Source organism: Anabrus simplex, chromosome 7 (assembly GCF_040414725.1).
Source record: "Anabrus simplex isolate iqAnaSimp1 chromosome 7, ASM4041472v1, whole genome shotgun sequence".
Classification (NCBI taxonomy): Eukaryota; Metazoa; Arthropoda; class Insecta; order Orthoptera; family Tettigoniidae; genus Anabrus; species Anabrus simplex.
Window position 1 is genome coordinate 23,089,388 of NC_090271.1, and position 25,704 is coordinate 23,115,091.

Genomic DNA, 25,704 nt, shown 5'->3' on the forward strand with positions numbered 1-25,704 from the left:
GTATGGTTGTCACATATACTGGTTTCATTTAAAGTCATGACTGAACACAAAATTTTTCTAATAATTGTGGTATTCAGGATTATTTCCGAGGTATCACATAGCAACAAGGCTACCAAGAAATGAACATGTTTAAAATGCTAGCAACATTTTACTTTATAACAAAAGTCACAATATCAATAAAGTATAATTTTCGTACACGGAAATATGATTCCTCCATAATGCGTTCGGGTGTGTACAAATTATTTTCCCACGGGAGGGAGATATGATCTTGCACAAGCTCCACCTGGACCACGTCCGTATCTTGCACCTCCAAGACCTCAAGCACCACCACCTAATTATCCTTTTCCTCCAGCTCCACCTGGACGACGTCCGAATCCTGCACCTCCAGGACGTCCTGCACTACCGCCTAATCCTCCACTTCCTCCAGGTCCAATTGGACCACGTCCGATTCCCGTACCTCCAGGACGTCCAGCACCACCGCCTAATCCTCCACCTCCGCCAGCTCCACCTGGACCGTCTCCGATTCCTGGAGCTCCAGGTCTTCCAGCGCCACCACCGGATCCTCCACCCTCATTACCTCCAGGATCTCCAACTCCGCCGCCGAATCCACCGACTACTCGACATCCACCTCCAATTCCGCCATCTCCACCTGGACCGCCTCCGAAACCTGGAGCTCCAGGACTTCCAACGCCACCACCGAATCCTCCACCCTCTCGACATCCAAGATTTCCTACACCGCCGCTGTGTCCACGGACTCCTCGACCTCCACCTCCACCTCCACCTCCGCCTCCACCTCCACCTCCGCCTCCGCCTCCACCTCCACCTCGACCACCACCCCAAGATCCACCTCCACCTCCACCCCAAGGTCCACCTCCACCTCCACCCCAAGGTCCACCCCCACCCCAAGATCCACCTCCACCCCAAGGTCCACCTCCACCTCCACCCCAAGGTCCACCTCCACCTCCACCCCAAGGTCCACCTCCACCCCAAGGTCCACCTCCTCCTCCACCCCAAGGTCCACCTCCACCTCCACCCCAAGGTCCACCTCCACCCCAACCTCCGCCACCGTAGTCGTAGTCTCCATAGGGTCCGCCTCCACCCCAAGGTCCGCCTCCACCCCAACCTCCGCCGCCGTAGTCGTAGTCGTAGTCGTCTCCTGCGTACCGGACGGCCGTGTATTTCACCGCCTGGTTTCTGCCGTGAGGAAGCGAAGCCCGATATTTCCCGCCCAAGTTTCCGGCACCATTACCACTTTCGGAATGACTGAAGTCGGCGCCGCTGTAGGCATCTCGGACGGCGTACTGGAAACTGGAGGGCTGTGGCTGAAAATGTCAAAGAAATGGACGCTATCATTATATACATAATACTCTTCTCTCACAAAGGGCGATTACTAGCAACTAAGGAGAGAATATTTATAGTAATCATAGCTAATACACCTAGCAGTGTGGCTCTGAAGCGAGTGTTCTGTAGTTTGCATTCTAACTTTCAGGCAAATGCTGGGACTATTCCTATTCATAGTCCACAGCTGGTCCCTCCTTACCTCGCCTTGCCTCGAATAACAACCACACATAATCTGGTCAGGGGAAGGGCATCGAACGCCATGTGGCCTCCCTTCTAGCGCAAGGAATGAACACTTTAAAAGAGATGTGGTTAGTTACTTTTAAAGCAAAATATTTGAGATATTCCCACCAATAAAACATTACAAAAGACAACTAAAATATAAACTAAAATATAATTGCATTTATTAATAATATTAATTATATTACAAATTCTTCTTATCGTATATTATTTAGCAAACTTAGATTGTTGAATTATTACTTAGGCTTTAACTGAGACGAAGTGTGTAGAATACCATTTCCTAGGACCATCTCCAATAGTATCAGACCTTACTACAATATAATCATGGCCACGGCTGTACCGAGGCTCTACGCCTCTGCATTCGGGAGACGGGACAGGGCTGGACATTACGACCGACCCTAACCGTCGGCTGTCCTGAGAATGGTTTTCCGTAGTTTTCCATTCTCCTGCACTAAGGCGAATGCCGGGACAATGCCAAGGCCGCCCTCACCTTCTCCGAGCATTTCCTTCACCGCAACAAATCTCCCGGCGTGAGAGACGGCGTTACCATCGAAGTGGTCCGCCTCCCATTATAGGGCAGGAATAAAAACATCTTAGTAGTAGTAGATAAACATGGCCGAGGCAACGGTTAAATCACAGACATATAGCAAACTATCTGATGTACCCGTGCTTCGCTACGGAATTCTACATTGTATACAGAATTCTAGGTTAGGTAGTGTACACGTTGTTAGCAAGACTGTATTAAATTGCATAGCACTCAACGTTACCCTAGAAACGCGACGGGGAAGTCACCAAACGTCTTTCCTCAGATGAATACTGGGTTAGGGAACTTCCATTTTAATGGTAGGCCCTCTTGCCTACCATCAGTCACAGTCAGGTTGAGGAATTTCATTATACTCCGTAATGGCAGACACTCACTCTCCATCTGCCTGTTTACATCTTCAGAAAGACTGTCTTAGTGGTTTTCCAAACTGAAATAAGTATAGGTCATTACAATGACGTCAGTAGTAATGGCGCCAGTAAAAGCTTTGTTGGTATTTGTTTTACGTCGCACCGACACAGATAGGTCTTATGACAACAGGAAAGGCCTAGGAATGGGAATGAAGCGACCGTGGCGTTAATTAAGGTACAGACCCAATACTTCCCTGGTTTGAAATGGGAAACTGCAGAAAACCATCTTCAGGGCTGCCGACAGTGGATTTTGAACCCATTATCTCTCGGATGCCAGCTCACAGCTGCGCGCTCCTAACCGCACGGCCAACTCGCCCGGTGTGAATAAAAGCAGTGCTTTCATATGAAACATTCGATCAAATGAGACACCACACATTTTCTCACAGCACTACGCTGCCGATCTAAAGTTCCAGAGCTGGAATGACCAGGCCGCAGACAGCCGTGATCCGTGAACACTTTTTGTGTTTTTTCTTTCAGGGGAGGAGTCGAATAGTGGAGAGTACCAGGCCAGAAACTATGCCCTTTTACTAACCGTTTTCCTAATATTACCCGATGAGTCGGAAAATCTCAACTCACTGCACTGGAGGCGGAAGAATCTATTTGACTTGGTGACAAATTTTTCCTCCAAGCCAGAGGTAAACCAGCTCTTCACTGTTAATTTGGAATAAAATACTTGTAGAATATAATATAAATGGAGGAGAAGGAGCTATTTTTATGAAACGGCTTTTTTCAGGGTTGAATTTTAGTTATTTAGTGAATTCTGGTTCTATAATTTGGAATAGGCCTAAATTGTAATTCTAGACCAGGTCATACTGCTACTACTGTACTACTAAGTAAGCCTCTGCTTAAGTGTACACACTACTCATTCAAAACAGCGCGTCAGAGTAGAGATCGAATAGTTGGAATACTATGATGAACCAGTGTGTTACGTACCAGCAGAACGGTATCGGAAAATGTATGAAACAGAGGAATGACATGGTAAAGAAGAACGTGTTCTATCTCCCCAGCTATTTCCCGCAATATTCAGTCAGGCTGTTATACTCGGTACGCAGCAGTAATCCCATCTATCGGAGTTGAGTGGCAGCATAAGAGACAAAGAACATCACAACAATGGTCAACGTAATGTTATTGTTGAACAACGTTATGCCCTTTCGATATTGTAGGCCTTCACTTTTAGTTTTCTTCCGACTCTGAAATGTCACTCTTATTATAGTCGGTACGGTAAAAGTGAATACATCATTAATGGTCGGAAATTGTATTCTCTGTAACTTTTGTTATATAGTACTTTTTGATAGGACCAATAACATAGGTATTTAAAAAATTAAATTTTAGGCGCCTTTCCTTAAACTACAATTTCATCTGGGTGTGATTATGATTGTTTATAACTTAGACTGTAGTTTCTTATTCCCGACTCTATATACCGATTTTCATTAAATTCTTCATTTTCTCGTGGTTCGGGGTTAGTATGGACTTAGCAACAAAAATAATTGATGAATATCTGTGTTATCAAAGCCGGTACGGTAACAAAGTATGACATAAATTATCGGAAATGTAATTCTATATAACTTTAGTTATATAGTTTTTATAGATAGGACCACTAATATTATAAATATTTAGGAATTAAATTTTAAGACTTCCCCTAAACTACCATTTCACTCATTGTGAATAAAATTATTTATAGCCTAGATTGTAGTGGCACCAGTGGCGGCTCGAGAAAAAATCGTCCTACGTGCTACAAAAAACAAGCTAAATACGCTGTTTTAAATCTGCATATTGCCATGATGAACAACGCATACTTCAAACTTGGTAATAATAATAATAATAATAATAATAATAATAATAATAATAATACAACTTTTCCCACGATTTATAACTCAGAACAAACAAAAACAACATTAATTTGGAAGCAGATGAATTCTTCGACAACTGTCTACGAGATAAATAATTCATTGGAGAAATATTGTTTTTACTAACCTAATGGCGCAACTTACATCAGTGCAAATAGAATCGTGGGAATATAGATCCACACTAAGAACACTAATTTAATTTCACTTTATATACACTGCAGTGGATAAATAATTTGATAAATCTTCGTATAAACTTTAGCACTAACCCAATGACAGAAAAAACACGCACCAGTAATATAACCGCGAGATTAAAAACCGCACAAAACAACTGAAAGAGCTACCAACTGATTCATTGAGACCTCCCCTATTACCAGAGTAAATGTCCGGCTCCATGGCTAAATGGTTAGCGCGCTGGCCTTTGGTCACAGGGATCCCGGGTTCGATTCCCGGCAGGGTCTGGAATTTTAACCATCATTGGGTGTACGTGTTGTCTTCATCATCATTTCATCCTCATCACGACTCGCAGGTCGCCTACGGGAGTCAAATCAAAAGATCTGCATCTGGCGAATCGAACATGTCCTCGGATACTTCCGGCACTAAAAGCCATATGCTATTTCATTTCACCAGAGTAAATGACATTGTAATGCGGGATAACATTTAGGGTGGGTCAGAGATTCTTTGACTCACCTACGAATTCCTTATTTTTGACACAAAAGGTAGATGGATATTTTAATAAGCATGTGTGAGATAGATTGCCTCCACTTACGCTTTACTTTCGAGCCCAGACGATGCTACTCTCTAGTGGCAGGTTCGTTTACCACGTTCAACATAAGCACGGCCGACTGGATCCCTCGCTGCGCTCCAAGGAGCTAGCTAGAGCGACGCATCAAGTCGGCCGTGAACATAAGGGTAGCAGGAGACATCGAGTAATTCTACCCCCTTGCGGGAGAGGAAGTAACTATAAACGGGATCAGTGAAAGTTGATCCCGGTTTGCGGTATACTCCGCCGGCTAGGGGGAATGTTGCAAGCTTGGCTGCGCTTGCGTATTGCTTCCTTCAGGCTACAGGCAAGGGCTCATTTCACATGAGCACGAGCCTTGTTCCCCGGGAGAACGGCGCTAGGTGTTCGACAGATCTCGTCCTGATTTTCACAAAACACAAATTCATATCGTACTCAAAACAACGAAAAGGCACCAGGATAATTGTACTGTACAAAAATAATATTGCTTACAGTTCCAAGCTACGTGCTGGAGCCCGGTAGCACGTACTGACCGGCCGCCACTGAGTGGCACATATCCGACTTCTCGTACCGATTTTCATTAAATACTCTTACGCCGTTTTCGCGTGATGCATGTACATACAGACAGACATTACGTAGAAGTAAAAAGTGCATTTCTTGTTTTTTCTTTTTGCTAGGGGCTTTACGTCGCACCGACACAGATAGGTCTTATGGCGACGATGGGATGGGAAAGGCCTAGGAGTTGGAAGGAAGCGGCCGTGGCCTTAATTAAGGTACAGCCCCAGCATTTGCCTGGTGTGAAAATGGGAAACCACGGAAAACCACCTTCAGGGCTGCCGATAGTAGGATTCGAACCTACTATCTCCCGCATGCAAGCTATATATCTATATACACTGACTGACAGAGCAAATGCAACACCAAGAAGGAGTGGTTCGAAAGGGATGAAAGTTGGGGAAAAAACAGAGACGACACGGACGAATAAGTGATGTTTATTTCAAACCGATATGCAGGTTACACAATGCGCACGGCATCGACTCAGTAGGATGTAGAACCACCGCGAGCGGCGATGCACGCAGAAACACGTCGAGGTACAGAGTCAATAAAAGTGCGGATGTTGTCCTGAGGGATGGTTCTCCATTCTCTGTCAACCATTTGCCACAGTTGGTCGTCCGTACGAGGCTGGGGCAGAGTTTGCAAACGGCGTCCAATGATATCCCACACGTGTTCGATTGGTGAGAGATCCGGAGAGTACGCTGGCCACGGAAGCATATGTACACCTCGTAGAGCCTTTTGGGAGATGCGAGCAGTGTGTGGGTGGGCATTATCCTGCTGAAACAGAGCATTGGGCAGCCCCTGAAGGTACGGGAGTGCCACCGGCCGCAGCACATGCTGCACGTAGCGGTGGGCATTTAACGTGCCTTGAATACGCACTAGAGGTGACGTGGAATCATACGCAATAGCGCCCCAAACCATGATGCCGCGTTGTCTAGCGGTAGGGCGCTCCACAGTTACTGCCGGATTTGACCTTTCTCCACGCCGACGCCACACTCGTCTGCGGTGACTATCACTGACAGAACAGAAGCGTGACTCATCGGAGAACATGACGTTCCGCCATTCCCTCATCCAAGTCGCTCTAGCCCGGCACCATGCCAGGCGTGCACGTCTATGCTGTGGAGTCAATGGTAGTCTTCTGAGCGGACGCCGGGAGTGCAGGCCTCCTTCAACCAATCGACGGAAAATTGTTCTGGTCGATATTGGAACAGCCAGGGTGTCTTGCACATGCTGAAGAATGGCGGTTGTCGTGGCGTGCGGGGCTGCCACCGCTTGGCGGCGGACGCGCCGATCCTCGCGTGCTGACGTCACTCGGGCTGCGCCTGGACCCCTCGCACGTGCCACATGTCCCTGCGCCAACCATCTTCGCCACAGGCGCTGCACCGTGGACACATCCCTATGGGTATCGGCTGCGATTTGACGAAGCGACCAACCTGCCCTTCTCAGCCCGATCACCATACCCCTCGTAAAGTCGTCTGTCTGCTGGAAATGCCTCCGTTGACGGCGGCCTGGCATTCTTAGCTATACACGTGTCCTGTGGCACACGACAACACGTTCTACAATGACTGTCGGCTGAGAAATCACGGTACGAAGGTGGCCATTCGCCAACGCCGTGTCCCATTTATCGTTCGCTACGTGCGCAGCACAGCGGCGCATTTCACATCATGAGCATACCTCAGTGACGTCAGTCTACCCTGCAATTGGCATAAAGTTCTGACCACTCCTTCTTGGTGTTGCATTTGCTCTATCAGTCAGTGTATATAAAATAAGAGTTTTGTCTGTACATTGCTCAGAATTTGAAAATAATGGTATTTGTGTATCGGTCATGTCCATAGTAACAAGAAAATGTACTTTTTACTTTTCCGTAATTTCTGTCTGTCTGTCTGTCTGTCTGTCTGTCTGTCTGTCTGTCTGTCTGTCTGTCTGTCTGTCTGTCTGTCTGTCTGTCTGTCTGTCTGTCTGTCTGTCTGTCTGTCTGTCTGTACACGCATCACGAGAAAACGGCTGAAGGGAATTTAATGAAAATCGGTATGTAAAGTCGAGGGATGAACCGCTACAATCTAGGTTATAAATAATTTTATTCACGCCGAGTGAAATGGTAGTTTAGGGGAAGGCCTGAAATTTAATAATCGAATATTATATTATTAACGGTCCTATCGATAAATACTATATAACTAAAGTTATATAGAATTAAATTTCCAATCAATTATGTCTTATACATTTTTACCTTACCGGCTCTGATAACACAGTACAGTCTAGGCTGTAAATAATTTTATTCGCCCGAGATGAAATGGTAGTTTAGGGGAAGGCGCCTAAAATTTAATTTTTAAATACCGGTACCTATGTTATTGGTGCCATCGAAAAGTACTACGTAACAAAAGTTATAGACAATACAATTTCCGATCATTTATGTTTCATTCAGTTTTACTGTACCAACTATGATAAGAGTGGTATTTCAGAAGGCCTACAATATCGAAAGCGCCTAACACTGATCAACAATAACTTTACATTGACCATTGTTTGTTACTGATCAACAATAACTTTACATTGACCATTGTTTGTTGTGATGTTCTTCGTTTCTTATGGTCCCGCTCAACTTCGATAGATGGGATTACTACTGCGTACCGAGTATAACAGCCCGACTGTACATTAGCGGGAAATAGATGGGGAGTTGGAAAACTTTAGCATGCCATTCCTCTGGTTAATGTAGCCTCCGTGGCTCAGACGGCAGCGCGTCGGCCTCTCACCGCTGGTAACCGTGGTTCAAATCCCGATCACTCCATGTGAGATTTGTGCTGGACAAAGCGGAGGCGGTACATGCTTTTCTCCGGGTACTCCGGTTTTCCCTGCCATCTTTCATTCCAGCAACACTCTCCATTCTCATTTCATAGCATCTATCAGTCATTAATAAATCACTTTGGGAGTGGCGAACCCATCGTACTAACAGCCTATATATGTGCTTCATTTATTACATTCGTGACCCGTTCAATGACTGGAAAACAGGTTGTAGGGTTTCATTTTCATTTTCCTCTGGTTCATACATTTTCTGATACTGCAGGTACGTAACACATTGGTTCATCATAGTATTCCAGTTATTCGATCCCTACTCTGACGCGCTGTTTTGAATGAGCTGTATGCACACTTACAGCAGAGGCTAACTTAGTAGTAGTAGTAGTAGTAGTAGTAGTATGACCTGGTCTAGAATTACTATTTAAGCCTATTTCAAATTATAGCAGTAGTATAATTTGGTCTAGAATTACTATTTAAGCCTATTTCCAATTATACCACCACAATTCACTAAATAACTCAAAAGTCAACCCTCAAAAGAGCCGTTTCTTAAGAAAAGCTTCTTCCTCTTCACTTTTATTAAATTCTACATTCATTTAATTCATTCATTTAATTCCAAATTAGCAGTGAAGAGGGGACTTCTCCTCTGGCTTGGAGGAAAGAATTGCCTCCAAATCAGATAGGTTTTTCCGTTCCCATTGTAGTGAATTGAGATTTTCCAACTCCTTTAAACATAAAGAAACACGCATTCTTTTAATTTTTCTTTGGGGGTGTAAATAAACTCAACGGCGGTGGGGTGTAAAAGGAGGTGAGACCAATTGATTTTACTGTTCGTAATGTATTTATAAGGAGCCTCCGTCGCTCAGGCGGCAGCGCGCCGGCTTCTCACAGCTGGGCTCCGTGGTTCAAATCCCGGTTACTCCATGAGACATTCGTGTTGGACAAATCGGAGGCGGGACAGGTTTTTTTCCGGATACTCCAGTTTACCCTGTCATCATTCATTCCAGCAATACTATCCAATATTTCATTTCATTTGTCATTCATCGCTCATTGCCCCAGAGGTGTGCTTCGGCAGCCAGCACAATTCCTACTGTCGCCGCAGGATGGGGCTTTATTCATTCCATTCCTGACCCTATCGAATGACTGGAAACAGGCTGTAGATTTTCGATGTACTTATTTTGATCATAAACCGATCATTTTTAATCTTTCCTGGGTTCGATTTCAACAGCCATCTTTTACTTCGGAGAACGTTCTTAGATTATAGTAGACTCTCCTGGCATATAAATAAAAATTTAAACACGTTTGAAATAAACGACAGGAATGAGATTGACCGTCAAATTGTTCACCTCTATAATAAGGTCAATAATGCACGGAAGTATGTCATTCGTATCGCCAGAAATCCCGCACACTTGCCTACGCGCGACAATGGTGCTGGTCACATTGTCAACAATGACAATGGCAGCAGATGCAATTCACCGCCAAGTAGCGGTCTTGCATCTTGCTGTGGGGTCCAGAACATCTAATAATAATAATAATAATAATAATAATAATAATAATAATAATAATAATGTTCTGGACCGTCGTCAAATTGTGCGGACCGCGCTAGAAACGGGTCCTGGCCTGGTAATGACTACGAATACAGTCCAGCCGCTGGTTCAGTACCGCCAACGCACCCAAGACGACACCACGCCGGATCTCCTTCAGGATTTGATCCATACTAAAAATGCTTATAGGAAAAGATGGCAAAGATTTAGGGAGCCAACTAACCGGGTGGAATACTGCACCTACCCCGGGAAGTAAGAAATCGATTGCTGCAAAGAAAGATTGAAAAATGTGAGGAACTTTGTCGTAATCTCTCAGAAAACGAGCCAAATCGCGAATTTCGGAGGATTATATATAAAACGTTAAGCATTCAATTATAAATTTCAGTATGATACCGTAGCGAAGCACGGGTATCTTGCTAGTCTTTATATAAAAATGTATAAAATAGTATGTCCTGACTGAGTGATTCAACATCGCTGAGCCAAAACTACTGGACATAAAGAAATGAAATTTTGAGGATACATTTATATTAGTGTGTAGGTGCTCACTAAGGAAGGATTTTCGGGTATTCCCTCGCTAAGGGGTGAAAATGGGGGTGAAATTTTTAAATGAGGATATCTATATCTCAAAAACGTAAACGTTTACAGACGTAAAAATAGGTATTTGGAATCTCCTTTAATAATAAAGAAACACGCGTTTTTTGTTTTCGCAAAATCCTATTAAGGGGGGGTGGGGGTGGAAAAACTGGGAAATTGGTTGAATACCTTTTATGCGGATACTCATATCTCATAACTGAAGATGTTACAGACATAAAAATTGGTATTTAGGATCTTCTTCAACAATAAAGAAACACGTATTTTTTGTTTTTGAAAAAAATCAAGTGAATAGAGGGTGAACGGGAGTGACAAATGGGTGGAATTTAAAAAAAATTATCTATGCCTACAATATGTGGCAGACAATTAACATGTTACAGAGTTGAAAACTGGTATTTGGAATCTCCTGTAAAGGTAAAGAAACATAGATAATTTGTTATCGGAAAACCCACTTAAGGGAAAGTGAAAAAGGTGGTGAATTCTTAAACTGGGCATATCTGCAGAACATCTCAAAATCTTAACACGTTAAAGATGTTTAAATTGTTATTTTTAATCTTTTAAAAATAAATATACATGTATTTTTTTCTTTGCGGAAGAAGCAGCATAAGGGGGTAGGAGTAAAATGAACTGAAAAGGGGAATATCTTTTAAAAATAAAGAATCACGCATTTTGGGGGAAAATTAACTTGGCGGGGGGTGGGGGGTGTTGAATTATTTTGATGAGGATAAGTATATCCCAAAACTGAAGATGCTATAGTCGTGTAAAATGGTATTTGGAAGATCCATTATAAGTAAAGAAACAGGAAATTTATTGTTTTCGGAAAATTCACTTAATGGGGGGGGGGGGGGAGGAATGACAAAGGAAGTGAAAAACGTTGAATTCTTTTTATGGAGAAACTTATATCTCAATGACTGAAGGTTACAGACGTGAAAATTGGTATTTGGGATCTCCTTTAAAAATAAACACGTATTGTTTTGGGGGGAGGGGTAATGAAGTCAACGGACGGGGGTGGGGTGATAAATGAATTGTATTCTTTTTATGAAGATACTTATACCTCAGAACTAACGACGTTACAGACGTGAAAATTGGTATTTGGAATCTACTTTTAAAAAGTGTCACTTTTTTGGAAAATCGGCTTAAGGGGGTTTAAAAATAAGTAAAGAAGGAGTTGAATTCCGTGCATGAGGATACTTATATCTTAAAAAATGAAGCTGTCACAGACATGATAGTTGGTATTATGAATTTCCTTTCAAAATAAAGAAACACGTACTTTTTGTTTTGCGGAAGTCCATTTAAGGCAAGAGAGGGGTATAAAGAAGTGAAGAAGAATTTGAATTATTTGTATGAGAATGCTTATATCTCAAAACCTGAAGATTTCACAGACGTACCGACATGAAAACTGGTATTTGGTATCTCCTTTCAAAATAATGAAAATCGTATGTTCTTGCCTTCGGAAAATCCATTTAAGGGGCTGGAATGAACTGAAAAAGCGGGTGAATTTTTAAAATTATTACCGGTATATCTACAGTGTATGTCAAGAACTTAACATGTTAGAGACAATAAACTTGGTATTTGGAAAGTCCTTTAAAAATACAGGAACAGGTATGTTTTTGTTTTAGGAAAAGGCACTTAACGGGGGTGAAAGGGAGTTGAAAATTGAGTTGAATTATTTTTGTGAGGATACTTATATCACAAAAAATGACAATGTTACTGACATGGAAATTGGTATTAGGAATCTCCTTTAAAAATAAAGAAACGTATACTTTTTCGACCTGTGACAAGACTGTTTCTCACATGTACGCTTCTGTGTCGCATGGTGTCTTAGCCCCAAAAGGCAATACCTCAAGCGTGATTTACAAAGAGTTTCTGGGGTAAATGAAACTCTATTTCTCGGTGAGATTTAATACTTTAGAGATTTTCAGATAATGTCTTAGTACAATGCTGAGGAACGATTACTTATATCAAAGTACGAAATCGACGCGAGCGAGGCCGTGGGTAACTGCTAGATTTATATATAGAGAGAGACAGGCAGCGCCTTATCTCGTAGTACTGGTGCTAGTGAAGCCGAAAAGTTGCGGCCGCCGCCATCTTACATCACTACATATTCACTGCAAACATGCAGGTTACTAATGTGCAGGTAAGTTTTATATTGTTTTTATGTACATTTCACGTACATTTTTCGGAAAACTACTGTGTGGCGAAATGATGAATACCCGTGTAGTCTTTGGGTGTGGGGTTTTCCTATTCACGAAGAAAGAATGAGTAAGGTATAGGAGTTTCAATACACCGGTAAGTGGTGTACTTGTGCTCATGTACACTTGTTGCCTACTTATTAATGCAATTGAATTTACAATTTAAGATGCCCATTTCAGTTCCTTTCGCGGTAATCCCCTTGTGATGGGATGCGGCTTAGGGCCTAATAATAATGTTACTACAACATTAAATTTTTGATTTTCTGATGTTAGTAAATGAATAACAGTGGTCTCGGTCTCTTCTAATCCTTAAATATAGATTATAAGAATGTCAAAATTACTTTTAAAATTAGAGTGGAAGGATTGGTGACCTTGAATCAATCGAAATAGTGTGATATACCACAGAATATTATTGAACATATCTCAGGATTTGTAGTAAAGATGTTATGCAATTCCCCACAATGTGATACTTATAATGAAAAATGAAATGTCGTATGGCTTTTAGTGCCGGGATATCCCAGGACGAGTTCGGCTCGCCAGATGCAGGTCTTTATATTTGACTCCCTTAGGCGACCTTGCACGTCATGATGAGGAATTAACCAATTAGGGTTAAAATCCCCGACCCGGCCGGGAATCGAACCCGCGAAACTCTGAACCGAAAGCCAGTACGCTGACCATTTAACCAACGAGTCAGACTGTGCACTATAGACATGATACATCAGCGATATTCAACACTAATCGCATCACTAGAATTCTCTCCATCTCACTTATTACATGTAAAATGTCCTTTATGAGGTTATATGGTGTACCAGATTGAAAATTAGCTGGGAAGATACACGGTGATTTTTACCCTTGTGTACATTATATCACACTACATTCCTGATTCATGAAGCAGTTTAATATTTTTCATTCATGAATGTTTTACTTGGGGCAATAGAACCAATCTTATCAGGACACATACTGCAGTAACTAATATATGGAAAGTTCAAAACGTACGGTTAAAAATTTTCTATGAACTTGTATAGTCCAGGAAAGGGGTAATATAGGATTGTATTATAAAATAACAGTCCTGTGGGAATATCTGATGCGTTTCAGAGAGCAGCGGTTTTAAATCAATCAGTTGTTTACCCAGTCTATTTGTAAATAATTTCATAGAAGTTAGAAATTTATCGCATTTGTGTAGCTATAGTAGATATAAATTGTCTTTGATTTAAGAAGTACATAAAGTCATCAGCACTATTCACAATGGCTTTTATTTTTATAATGATTATGATATAGTAGAAGGCACCCTTGGTAAATTATTTCACTCCGTAATTCTTCTCCCTATAAACCAATATTTGGTTTAGAACTAAATTTATATGAATGAAATTTCTCTTACCATACGCTTTTAAACATAACACACTATCTCGTTCCAGAAATGTGTTAGAAACGTAACCCTGTCATGAATTTCAGTTCTCTCATAACATTGATTCTGACAATGATTCACCTAACCGTTAAATTCTGATAAAATTTGTCTCTCAATAGTAGAATCGATTTGAAGTGCATTTTCGTACTAGTATAAAACATTAGTAAACATCAGTAAATACGTACCGTGACAGTATATACGTTGATAACTAGTCCTCTAATTCAACAGGTAAAATAGATAGCTTTATCACTTGCTATAACCTCAAAGGTATAGTAGTTTGGAAATGTACTAGGATAGACACCAACTCAGAGCTTTAGCCTTATCCATAAAAAGTAACTTATACACACAAAAAATCCTCTGTAATGAAAATATGTCCTTGAATTTTTTAATGCACCCTAATAAATTATTTGTAACTACGAAACCTGTACGATGAGTACACTTAATCTGAACATGAGTGCATCGACTTCAATGTGATTTACATACAGACACACAGCCCGAACGAAACCGTCCTAACATATCATCTTAATTTTAAAACCAAATGTCAAGGAAAACATCACTAAATTACAGTTTCGTAGTCAAACGATGCATACCTATGTTTACATTTGAGCAAACCGAACGCGGCGCCATGTTGGTTAATATCGATAGCTGCATTAAGGTCTGAGGTACTGTAATTGGTCTTCACTTCATGCATAAGTGTCCTCACAACAGGCTACATGTATTTTCTTTGTTTCCATCTTCCTACATTTCGCTGATAATATTGCAGGATATTGCTCCTCTTCTTGGTTTCTCATTCTCCGTTTAATAACACGAACTATATATTAAAAGGGTTTGGAAAATCCGTCCGTCGGTTCTACTGGTTCGATTTGCTTCATTCCTGTTTTATTCTCTCCGGAGATACCTGCCGGTGAATCGTGAGATACTGATAGGTCACTAAGTTCAGCCAACTTTGAGTAATCATAGAATAAAATCATTAAATTATCATTCCAATAATTGCAGGCAAAGGCTTTTCCTAGTCCGCAATACATTCTGTACTTAGCGGGTTGCTAAGCGACCAACACTTTCATTAATATGCTGATATATGTGATTTTCATCATTAGTGATATCATTGCATGCAGCCATGTTTGATTACTATCCTCTAATGATGGAAGTATCTATCTTCGTAACACATTGGAATCCTTTTCCTCTTCCTGATCCCTCCTACTTTCAAAAACTCCATTTAAGCGTAATCCTCCACTAATGTCTATTCACACAGTCTCTCCAGTGATAACACCGAACATGCAGTCCAGCAGGTCATATCTCCAGTCCCAGACCAAAGTCTTAACACTAGTTCTTTGTCGCTAATTACCTAGAGCAAATCATGCTGTTTCTTTGGATCCTTTTCAGTTATCGAATCACGTAATTGTGGTCATGGTCCCACACACTGCATAACTGCACTTTTACTAGTGATCTATACGTCCTTACTACAAACCCTATGCATCTCCATAACTCTATGAAGAGATTTCTAACATTTATTTAAAAATTCGACTAAGCTAATAAAGGCCTTTCCTTTAAATATCAACGAGGCAATTACTAGCGAGGACGAATATATTTTATTTTATTTGAATAAATACGTTTTTTATCTTCAGTAAAAAGTACAAGAAGTGCGGAGAAACTTCTCTTTTGAAGGAACAAACATAATTGAATTTTCAACAAAGTAGAGAGCAAGGTACATTTAATAATGAACCAAATCATTTGAGAAGAATAATTTTTTAACATCAAAACCCTAAATTAAATGTCCCAGTATTGTAAATTGGTATGCCCTCAATACTCACCGGTCCATCGAAGTCACCGCCGAATCTTGCTCCGAGGGGTCTTCTTCCACCTCCTCCAGCTGGTCCTCGAACATGCCCGGCAGCTCCATCACCACTGACTTTATGTGTCACAATGAGGAGGGAGGTCGCCAAAAGACATAACATCTGAGACGAAAGGGCACAAGGTGGAGAGTTAGAAGCACGATCTTACAAAGTTGTTCATAATGTGTGAAAACGTGAAACCACAGTGTTGTCGGCAACACAACAGCTGGTTCACATTCAAAATCTTAAGTGCTAAAGGAAAACTTCCTGTGTTAGAAAATTAAGTTTTGGACGGCGAGAAAAGTATCTGAATATTAGTGGGAATTACACTCTACATAGAAAATTTCCTCGGAGTTCACAATATGATCCAAGAGGAAGTTAAACTTGTAGAACATTTGTACCAAGAGCAGGGAATGAAGAACAACTTCCTAAACTGATTACATCCGTCTAATACACAATCACTAGAGAAATTATGTTGAATTATGAATGTTTTACCACACCGAATAAGTTGACTTCAATGTACATGTAGTGAATTTTAGTGACCAGTGCAGTGACTAGTTGTTAATGTCTTGATCTTAGAACAGTTTCAATGCCTTCTTTTATCATTTCGTGAACTCTGACGGTACCTACCCTAGAAATGTTCTTCCTAACGAGACGGATGTTTCTTGCAGCACGCACAGGAACGTTTTGATCGTTCTCCTGTGGACAAGCAGCTGTGATTTCAACGGAACAAACATCTTGATGGATTCCTTTTAATTTCCATTTTAGATAATGGGATATTTGGAATTGCTAACAAGTGAAGAGGCTAATGAAAGTACCATAATTATGTTTAGAACATAAAATATCTGTAAACGATGAGTTCCTCAGCAGTTTTATTCGACGGTCCTTTAACGTTCCTTTATAAAGCAGGGAGAGCTTTACTTCTTCAACTTGTTATTATAGCATTACTCTGGTAAGTGTGATAGGAAATGTTCCGCCTCCTGAGAATGTGCGTCAATATAAATATATTTGTGAGTTTGTGGAATGGCACGTTAAAAGCTTGAAACGATCCTCTCATTCGCTGACAGATTTCAGATTTTCTCTGATACGAGTGTATTTTGTCCTAATTGAACACATCTAGCTGTTGGTAGTACAGTAGAATACAGCTACGGTATACGCTGTGTGTTGTAAAAACGCAACACCCAAGAACTAAGCGTTGGTTGGCGACCACAATTCCCCTAGCTGAATCTGTAAATATTTCCACACACACATGCCTTTCTACTAGTAGTAGGGCTATGACAATTCTAAATCAGCTGAGGCACCAATCCTTTTGCTGCGTCAGCACCCGAGGTCTAGTAGAGCAGCAAAGCAGCTTCCAATGCAAGGTCATTGACTCCTGGTACAGTAGGTGTGCGATGTCAATTGGCAGATTTTACATGAGAGAGCGAGCCTAACCTCACAGCCGCTATCTCGGAGGGACCTAACATTACAGGACGTAGTTTTACGACTTCTTATGGAGAAAGATGCGGGCTATGGGCGATTGTACAAGATGGCGGCTATACATGGGCTCTTATGGAGAAAGACGTTAGCCATGGGCGATTGCGCAAGATGGCTACTATACAAGGTTTCTTATGGAGAAAGATGCCGGCCATGGTCGATCGCACTAGATGGCGTCTATAATGGGCTCTTATGGAGAAAGGTGACGGCTATGGGTGATTGCGCAGGATGGCGGCTATACATAGGCTCGGCTACACATGGGCTCCTACAAAATGCCTACTGCCATAAGAAACACATGGGTTATATTTAATCCCCTAGCAGTCGAACAAATTATCTGATAAATGAGTAACTTGAAATTTCGGTTCGGAAATATACTATTTGGAATATGTTGGCATGGGTTATAAACATGTAGCTCATGCGGAAATTGAAATTAAACAGAAGGCGTGGTGCCATAAGAAATGCATTGGTTACATTTAAGCCCCTAGCAGTCGACCTAATTATCGGCTGGACATCTAGCTTGAAGTTTTGGTTCGGAAAAATGATATTTGAATCTGTTTACATAGGTTATAAGCATGTAGCTCAAGCGGAAAGTGAAATTAAACAGAACGCGGAAAGTGAAATTAAACAGGATGCCTAGTTCTATAAGAAATTCATTGGTTACATTTAAGCCCCTAGCAGTCGTACAAATTATCGAATAAACATGTAACTTAGATTTCGGTTCGGAAATACAATATTTGAATCTGTTGGCATGGGTTATAAGCATGCAGCTCATGCAGAATGTGAAATAAGGAATACATTTCATACATTTAAGCCCCTATCAGTTGAACAAGTTATCGCATAAACATATAACATGAAGTATTGGTTCGGAAACGTATTATCTCAGTCTGTTGGCATAGGTTATAAGCTTGTAGCTTGTGTAGGAGAGAAATTAAACAGAACGCCTAGTGCCATAAAAAATAAATTGGTTACATTTAAGCTGTTAGCAGTCGAACAAACTATCGAATAAAAACATGTAACTTAAAATTTCGGTTCGGAAATATAACACTTGAATCTGCTGGCATGGGTTATAAGCATGCAGCTCATGCAAGAGGTGAAATAAACAGTTCTCGTAGAGCTATAGAAAATACATTGGTTACATTTTGCCCCTAAAATCAAATAAGTTATCGCATAAATATGTAACTTACATTTCGGTTCGGAAATATAACATTTGTATCTGCTGGCATGGGTTATAAGCCTGCAGCTCATGCAGGAGGTGAAGTAAACAGTTCGCGAAGCACCATGATAAATACATTGCTTACATTTAAGCCCCTAGCATTCGAACAAATTATTGTATATACATGTAACATGAAATGTCGGTTCGGAAACATATCATTTGAATTTTTTGGCATAGGTTACAAGCTTGTAGCTCATGCACGAGCGAAATTAGACAGAACGCCTATTGCCTTGAGCCGAAAAATATTTCGTGCTGAGCCCATGATAGGGAATGGAACTCATGGGTCACATCATATTAGAAGGGAGGGGTAAAATTACTCTTCCTCCTCCTCCCCTCCTCCTCCTTTTTCTAGGGATAAAGGGCTAAAGGGCTAAAGACAATTTATTAGAAGGGCAAAAGTGTAAAATGACTCCTACTCCTCCTTCTCCTAGGGATAAAGTGCTAAACGGCTAATGGTCTAAAGGGCTAAAAGGCTAATGGTCTAATGGGCTAATGGGCTAATGGGATGATTAGAAAACGGTCAAACGGTCTAAAGAGAAAATGGGCTTACATTTGTTGTAGTATTTAGGGTGCATCTCTTCTCTTTTTGCGGACTTGAGACCGGATCTACAGCTAGAGGCGGAGTTAACAACCTAAGGAAGGGAGAATCTTGGGTAAGTGCCTGTACTAATATAGGTAATCGATCTACAATATGCTACAGAAGGATGACTTAGATGAGAGTGAAGTTGAGGGCTGGGAATGTAGGGAGGTGTTTAGGCTGTTGTGCTGTCGAGAGAGAGCTAACAGGTAAGGTTTTTTCTTTGAACAGCTATTACTCAACAATACCTGCACAACGAAATTCTTGCTCTATTTCGATGATATGATGTTATACTCTGTGTAACCAGCTCTTAGAAGTTGCGAAGGTTTGAAGAGTAGGTTGGGATCTTGTCCACATGGGGTAACAGAGGTTTGCTGTGAACGTTCAGCCTATATGCTGACAGTTGATGTGTAGGACGTGTTTTAATATAATACGTGCTTCAGCAGCAGCGTTTCCAGGTACAGACTTGTTTCAATAGCAATGCAGCGTTGAAATACTCTTCTACTTTATCTTGCACCTGTTCTTGAGATGTTCGCACGGCGACAGAACGTGTAGTGTACTTAGGAAATGAAGTAAAATCAAAAAGCTGCAATGGCAATGAAACATTGAGATCTTCTTTTTCTTCTTCTCCTTTTCCTTTATTATTACTATTACTATCAACATCGTTGTTCTTATTATCATAATCATGATCTTACCTGTCTTTATTTCGAAATGTTTGCTTAGTAACAGAACTTGTAGCAGGCCTAGGCAACAAGGGAGAATTAATAAACTCTCGGAGAGATGTAATTTTTTAAAATAAGTCAGTTTTTTTAGAACAGTTGAACTCTTTGTATTTTCTTCTCGATGAAGCTACATTACACGTAGCTTCGTGACGTTGAGCGCTGTATGCGTTCTTGAACTCCCTTCTACATTGTTTGCATTGAAAAATTGTCCTACATGACATCTCATGGCGTTTCTTGTGATAGCCTCCGAAAACGTTTTTCCGCACTCTTTACAAATATAGCTAGATATAGGTTTTTTCCATGACGGACTTGTTATCTACTGCTAACAGATTCTTCTTTAAAAGACACAAGTTATTTCTACTAGACACGTGTTACTCTCTATTTCGATGATGCGAACAGCTCAACGATTAACAGTAAACTAACACAAAAGTGTAAACCAAGGTCGTAACAGTGAGGTTTATCCCCGTCAAGATGGCAGCAGTGAGGTTAGCGATGCTCGGTTGTTTAAACTTCTGCACCCACACAGTAAAAGATGGCAGCTGTTATCTTGAGAGGTTTTAAAAAAGCACGTGGATTTTAAATTCCGCGCCACGACGTGCAAAAGGTAGCAGCAATGAAGTTTTGCGCAATAAAAATGGCAACAGTGAGATTAGTGATGCTCTATTGTCCTAAAAAGTGAAGTTAGGGTCCTTCAAGATGACAGCTGACACGGTGAAATCTGTTACTAAAGCACGTGACCAAGCAATTGGATTTGTTTACAAACGAGAGCAACTGGTCTTGACGTCACGATGACAGCTGCTATCTTAGCATTTCCTATCTATGTGCACAAACTTAATTACGCAGAGTGTGAAATTTAAAATCCACGTGCTTTTGACAAGTTCTACCCACATCGGCGTAGATTTTGAACTTCGCGTGCTGAAGCAACATACCACGTTACAAGTTTATCCGATAATTTGTTCGACTGCTAGTGGCTTAAAGGTGACCAATGTATTTCTTATCGCACTAGGCGTTCTGTTTAATTTCACTTTACGCATAAGCTACATGCATATAACCGATGCCAACAGATTGAAATACTATATTTCCGAACCAAAATTTCAAGTTACATGTTTATCCGATAATTTGTTCGACTGCTAGGGGCTTAAAAATGACCAATGTACGTCTTATGGCACTTGGCGTTCTGTTTAATTTCACTTTACGCTTGAGCTACATGCTTATAACCCATGCCAGCAGATTCAAATAGTACATTTCCAAACCAAATTTTCAAGTTACATACTTATCCGATAATTTGTTCGACTGCTAGGGGCTTAAATGTAAGCAGTGTATTTCTTATGACGCTAGGCGTTCTGTTTAATTTTACTTTCCGCATGAGCTACATGCTTGTAACACATGCCAACAGATTGAAATAGTATATTTCCGAACCGAAATATCAAGTTATATGTTTATCAGATAATTTATTCCACTGCTATGGGATTAAATGCAACCAATGTATTTATTATTGCACTAGATGTTCTGATAAGGACCCATGTATAGCTGAGCCTATATACAACCGCCATCTTGCGCAATTGCTCATAGCCGTCATCTTTCACCTTAAGAGCCCATGTATAGCCGCCATCATGTACAATCGCCCATAGCCCACACCTTTCTTTATATGAAGCCGTCTATAGCCGCCATCTTGCGAATCGCCTATGGCCGGCATCTTTCTCCGAAGAAGCCATGTATAGCCGCCATCTTATGTAATCGCCCACGGCCGTCTGCTTACGTCTACTACTTAAAATAGTGTCGGGAAGGGCATGTAGCCGTAAAGTGAGGCCCCTCCAAGGTAGCGGCTGTGAGGTTAGGCTTGCTCTCTTAGGCATCGGAGGGGGGAACTAGCTGTTAAAGTAAGCTTAGGCCCCTCAAAATACCGACTGTGAGATTAGGCTCGCTCTATTGTGTAAAATCCGCAAATTGACATTGCTCACCTACTATACTAGGGGTCAATGACTTTGCATTGGGGCCTGCATTGCTACACTAGTAGACCTTGTGTGCTGACCCAGCAGATTTAGAACTCTCATAGCCCTACTACTTCTACTCAGTTTCAAATTTTCTATCCGATATCCCTTGGTCAGCTCTTCTTCTCTTTCGACCCCAAGGCCTCATGCAACACTCTCCTTGGCCCTTCCCATTATTTTTCCAATATCCTCATTCCTTAATTTCATTGTTTTACGTCCCGCTATCTACTTGAACAATTTTTGAAGTCGCCATTGTGCCGGAATTTTGGCCCTCGATAGTTCTTTAACGTGGCAGTAAATTTACCGACACGAGGGTGACCTATTTCAGCACCTTCAAAACCACGACAGCTGAGCCAGAATCGAACCTGCCAAGTTGGGCTCAGAAGGCCAACGCTCTATCGTCCGAGCTACAAGCCCGAACTTCCCTTTTTCCTGTCCGATTGGTAGTAAACAATAATCGCCACCACCGTCACTCTCGCCAACTGTGACAGGTACGGTGTTTTGTCCAGCCAGGAGTAGATTCTTCGACCGGTTTAAATGACACACATTCGTAATATATTACTGATTCTGAATGTATAACATCTACATTTACACGTGTAATTTACAGTATATCATGCAGAGGTTCTAAAATAATAACAATTAAATCCAACACCCATGGAGCAAGAGCAGTGGTCGCTTGGTAGGCCAAGGCCTTTCGGGGCTGCAGGGGGTCTGGTAAAATAACGTCATTTTTAACATTTTGAGTGCATTTGAATCTTCTTTACATGATCATCATTTGGGCCTTATTAATGTGAAATTAAAATTATATCTGCATAGCAAAATAAAAATGCAATAATTGTTATGAAGGCACACACATATTTTAAGTTAATGAACACATTTATATCGCTGTAAAATCTAATTAATGAAAAGAGAACATACAAAATTAACTGAAGTCGCGTTCATTAATAAGAGTCACCGATGTAGGCTGTCGTAGAACGTACTTGAATAATTTGTTCTGTCGTTTTCATTTCATCTCTTTCAAAAACAGAAGATACAAAAAGATTTACTGGAATACTGTGCCCTTCGGGGTGTTCAACTTCGTTAGGACCCCAAATACGTTACAGAGCAGGCAGGAAGAACACTGTGGATTTGATCACAGCCCCAGCATGTGCGAGCAGCCAAAGGACGCACAAACCAGTCAGGCTACTTCTCGGAAGAAAACTAAAAGGCATCGTAGCAATCGACACAATGAACTGCATTGGCTTCGTTATCAATCAAACCCTGTGGTCGGAGGGAAGATGCACACAAACTGATGCTGAAAAGAAGAGACACTAAAAGCCATGTTTTCAACGTCTGGAGGAGAAATACAACATCTCGTCCCAAAATTGGGATGTGCAGTTTGCTGCTTAAGGCGTGATTTCTAAATTTCGTATACACTTCTTGCGGAGTTTCCGAATTAGTCTGATGGAGCTGTAAAAAATATCAGTCAGTATTTTCATGATCTCTCTCCAAATTTTAAACCACCATTTATCCAGAATCACAAAATTACAAGTGATATAAATGTTTCAGTTGGGGGATTCCTCGTGACTGGAATCTACGTAGAATATAAAAACAATAAATAAGACACACTTTAATGAAAATATTATTGAAATATTATTAGACAAAGTAAGGCTGTATTTTTAGAGTAACCTTATGCTGTCCTTTATGGATTTCCTATCTCTCTGAAAAAAAAAGTCCGTTGGCATGTATAACGTATTTCAGAATAAATTTTTCACCTTACAGCGCTTTCAGAATACATTAGAAAGTGTTTTGCAGATAACGAATGATGAAAGTAGAAAAGCACAACCTTTTATATAAGCCGGTATCCTCCCCTCGCTACAAGCATTTAACCAAATATTGTTCTTGGGTGACCACAGCTCAGTTGTAACCGTTACATGATAGCGAGAACGCTGGTATCCTCCCCTCGCTACAAGCATTTAACCAAATATTGTTCTTGAGTGACAACGGATCACTTGTAACCGTTACATGATAGCGGGAAGGCTGGTATCCTCCCTTCGCCACGAGGATTTCACGAAACATTGTTCTTGTGTGACCACGGCTCACTTGTAACCGTTACATGGCAGCGGGAACGCTGGTATGCTCCCTTCGCCACGAGCATTTTACGATATACAGCTCTTGAGTGACCACGGCTCAGTTGTAACCGTTACATGGTAGCGAGAACGCTGGTATCCTCCCTTCGATACAAGCATTTAACGAAATATTGTTCCTGAGTGACCACGGCTCACTTGTAACCGTTGCTGGTATCCTCCCTTCGCCACGAGGATTTCACGAAACATTGTTCTTGTGTGACCACGGCTCACTTGTAACCGTTATATGGCAGCGGGAACGCTGGTATGCTCCCTTCGCCACGAGCATTTTACGATATACAGCTCTTGAGTGACCACGGCTCAGTTGTAACCGTTACATGGCAGCGGGAACGCTGGTATCTTCCCTTCGCCACGAGCATTTCACGATATACTGCTCTTGAGTGACCACGGCTCACTTCTAACCGTTACATGGTAGCGGGAAGGCTGGTATCCTCCCTTCACTTCAAGCATTTTACGAAATATTGCTCTTGAGTGACCAGGGCTCACTTGTAACCGTTACACGGTAGCGGGAACGCTGGTAAATTCCCTTCGCCACGAGCATTTCACGATATAATGCTCCTGAGTGACCACGGCTCAGTTGTAACTGTTACATGGTAGCGGGAACGCTGGTATGCTCCCTTCGCCACCTGCAAGCAAATTTACATGTACAGTTCTTAGCCGCCTACCGTAGATGATGCCCCAGCTCGCCTGATGCCTTATGTGAGGAGAACTTCACCGTTCGTCGCACTGATCGAGACCGGTACATGGAGTCTAAGATCGCTAGTATTTATGCGTTGATTGGTTGACTCCATTTGACATTCCAGTTGCGCTAACTTACATTTCATTTTCACGTCAGAAGATTCAACTTATGGTAGAACATGTGAGTTGACGGCATCAGACAAAATATTTCCATTCCACTTTGAAGTTTATTGTGATCAAAAGTTATACTGCACATTTGGTGATGAAGCTAATACCGTTAAAAGATTGCGATTTACTGATAATCTTTCTAACGGCCATTTTGAAGTATATGGATGTCTATGAAAAGAACAAGGACTTCATTCGTTGTTACAAAAGTATCCAAAAAACGTCGTACTCAGCACTCAAATGCTACGAGAAAAATACAATTTAAAAAGCAGCAGCCTCATTTTTACAGTATAATCCTTCCGCACATATCATTGCTGCAAGTAAATACCAAACGTCAAGTACCAAATTCCACAGAGCAGCAACAGGCACGCCCCGGAAGAATAATCCAAAGGTTCACAGAGCAGCGGCAGTCACGTACCAGAAGAATAACCCCAAGGTTCATAGAGCAGCGGCACCGACATACGAGAAAAATAATCCCGAGGTTAATAGAGCAGCGGCAGCTACATACCAGCAAAATAATCGTGAAAATCACAGGGCACTTCAAACGCGATAAGAACAACATCACCCTGGGGTCCGAAAAGAAAGACGATTGCGTCCATAGAAAATTAGAGTAAGTTTCGTTGCGGGATATCTTACGATCCTGAAATTAATTACGAAGATAACAGCTTGATAACCGTTGGTACAATGATCCATAAATGTCAATCTGCAATGCTCTCAAGTGGAAATATGAAACACCAA